Below are 3,075 nucleotides of genomic sequence, written 5' to 3'. Positions count from 1 at the left end.
TTATACAACCTGTTTTTTATTCCATCCTCATCCGTCATTTGCATACTAGTTTTAACATCACAAAATTGTAACAACCAGGTAGAAATATCCTGTAATTTTACCTTCTCCGTGAACATTAAAATATTTACTCTTCTGTCCATCCTGTCACTCAAGGGCACAATCAAAAACTTTTCCAAAACTGGGTTAACCAGTTTTTCTCTCTCCACCATTCTCAAACATTTGTCATATAATGCTCTACTCTTAAAAACCACCTCAAAAGTAGTTTTACCCGGAAAGGCAAAAAGGTAGTCAATCACTCCAGGTGAAAAACGTAGAGTCTTCTACAACACTTCCTTGCCGAAGTCCCCTCGATCCATCTGTCCATCCTTCAACTCCAACCGAACCACGTTTCGCCTTTCTCTTCCATCAATTGGAATACGAGCTGCAGGTCTCCCAAGAACTCCGAGTCCTCTGTTCATCTCCATGTCTTCTTCATTCCTTCTGCTACTGACTTCCATCACTTCCGCCATCTTGCTCCTACAATGTTTTAAAATGCCGTGAAACAAGGGAAGCAGAGAAACAGGGTGGTGGACATGCTGACCAACCCAGCTCTGGATCCTAGATTGTGGGGTGCTCACTACACCTCGGCGTGGGCGCTCGCACACGGCAGCAGAGCACCCTCGGGAAAACTTGCGGCGAGGCCGCCGAGTGATCTGGGGCAGCACTGGGTACACGTTCGAGACTTGAGCCGGCTTGACAACCCTTTGATTCCACTGTGGGATTGCACGTTAGGAAAGACACGAGGTTGCTGGTCCTTTCTGGATGATTCCCCCCTTTATAAAGTTGCAGGCTCCCCGTCTGAAGAGCTGGACGAGATCTATCTGTCTATCTATCTATCTATCCATGAGGAGGAACGGGGAACAGGGGGGGGGGTCTTAAATGGGTGGTGAGAGCCGACAGAACGGGATCAGCATGAAGGAAAACGTACATTGTAATTCAAAAGACATTCCGAAAAATTTCAAAAGAATGGCAAAAATAAAAAAAAAATGAAGACAGACAGGGGAAGAAGAGAAAAAAAAACCCAGGGCTGGCGTTTAGAAAAGAGGGCTTCCACAGTTGCCTATTTGGGGAGAGAAAAAGAAGCAGCCATCGTTTACAGCCATACCACTCTGAATACGTCCGATCTCGGAAGCTAAGCAGAGTTGGGCTTGGATGGGAGACCGCCTGGGAGTACCGAGTGCTGTAAGCTTTTGCCTTTCTGCCAGCAGGAGTCGCCCTTCACCTCTTCTTTTTCTTTTAGCTCTTGGCAGCAAGGAAAGCGGCTTAAAATCAGTAAAGAGGCACAAAAAGGATGAATGATTATTTGTATTATTGTTTTATTATGGTGGGTGAGGGTCCTTAAGATAAATAAATAAATTGATTAGTTAATTTAAATTAATATTATTTTTGATACCATTTTTCTAGGGGGCGGGGGTCCTGAAAATAAAGAAAGAAAGAAATAAATGGACAGACAGACCGATTGACTGATTTTTGGAACTTCTTTATTTATTGCTTAAAGCTCCCAGAGCCGTTGTCTCACAGGCTCCTGCTTCACAATCGCCCAAGCACCACTTCCATAAGTTGAAACGCCTGTTTTCGGTCTGTTTTTTGAACCAGGATTATCAGGGGAGAGCGCGAACACAATTCCCCACTACCACAAATTATGCAGTCAAGTTTCCCGCATTTGTGGAAATCGCAGGGGTCAGCACACCCGGAGTGCAATGGATGAGCCTTGCCCTGTGAGAACCTTTTTTTTTTTTGTCTAAATTCCATTACTAAGAACAAACACTGTTTTGCTTGTCCTTTTTTCACTTACGTTTAATTTTTTTGTTCCAGTGTCTTAGCTTTTAGCACACATACACAAAGTCTGGGGAATTTGCTAATTCACTGTTACTCTTCACCATTTCGCCACCGTGACACTTTTTTTTAACTTTATATTAAAGATCTTTACCTTTTCTCTATGTACTTTTATTCTATTCAACTTCTTCTTTTATCTTCCATTCCTACCGTATCTCTTTTTCACATCTCTGTAACAGTCTTTGTATTGTTATTTTCTTGTTATGTATTACCAATTCATTCCTCCACCACCACATATTTTCTTTTATGACGCTGTGAGCGCGGAAGTCGAAAAACAACGGAAAAACTTAAACCCAATTAAAGCAAAAATAATTTCTTTATTCTTAATTCATGGTGAGTAGAGAGAATGTGAGACTGCCTCTTTCCAACTCAGTCAACTGATTTGGATTTTGGCAGAATATCTAAAGTAAACCTGTTCTCTCTTTTATATCCTAGAAAAGAAAAAAAAAACTCTAGCAGTTCATTCTGAGGTTATACATAGCTTAGGTTAAATCTTAATTTATGATATACTGGAATGTTCTTAAAACCTGGAACAAACAGCCATTTGCATTCCTAAGGAATACACCCTTCTAATTATACACACTTAGAATCAATTTAAACATTCTTATAGTCCATAAAGATCTTACATTCTTCACAGGGTCTTCTGATAGTATCAGAGGTCAGCCTTTCCTATAAATGATAAAAGTTTGTCCCTTAATGCTGAGCACACAGCCCAACTCCTTTTCTGCATAAATCAGGAACAAATCATATAGCTCTCTGCAGCATGATCAACTCAAAACACAGTCCTTAATATTTGTGAGTTAAATAATAATGTTTTCTCTTCTTCAGTTCCCCCCTTTGCACATAAAATGTGCACATGATAATGATCAGACCCAATCTGGAACAATATCATCATATTCAGAAGAGGGAGAAAGTTCCGGAAGCAAAGGGTTGTAATTAGGGTTTTGGGAATTGTCAGCATGAAGAAAATAGGCTTTTGTGAGAGAGGTGTCAATAAGCCTCTGAAGGAGGCCATGAATACAGGGGATGAGGCAGCAACCACAAACCTTGAGATCATGTTGCTGAGCCTTCCAGGGCTGGTAACCCCAGTCATAGGTACCTGTATTTGCAAATACCCACTGGCATTTTTCTCTATTACTGCCATAATGAATGGAGACAGTAGTCACACACACACATATATTTTTTAGCCCTAGTCCATTG

The 3,075-nt window shown here is 41.1% G+C and overlaps 1 non-coding gene across 1 annotated transcript; it reads right to left on the bottom strand.

Annotated features, from left to right (window-relative positions):
- Window positions 1-1,642: 1,642 nt before the first annotated feature.
- Window positions 1,643-1,801, bottom strand: LOC120529171. Its single transcript, XR_005633682.1, has one exon. It is a non-coding gene; the product is annotated as a U1 spliceosomal RNA (small nuclear RNA).
- Window positions 1,802-3,075: the final 1,274 nt, after the last annotated feature.

Source organism: Polypterus senegalus, chromosome 4, assembly GCF_016835505.1.
Source record: "Polypterus senegalus isolate Bchr_013 chromosome 4, ASM1683550v1, whole genome shotgun sequence".
Lineage (NCBI taxonomy): Eukaryota > Metazoa > Chordata > Cladistia > Polypteriformes > Polypteridae > Polypterus > Polypterus senegalus.
The sequence above is the reverse complement of the archived record's forward strand: the minus strand, read 5'-3'. Positions and strand labels throughout refer to the sequence as shown.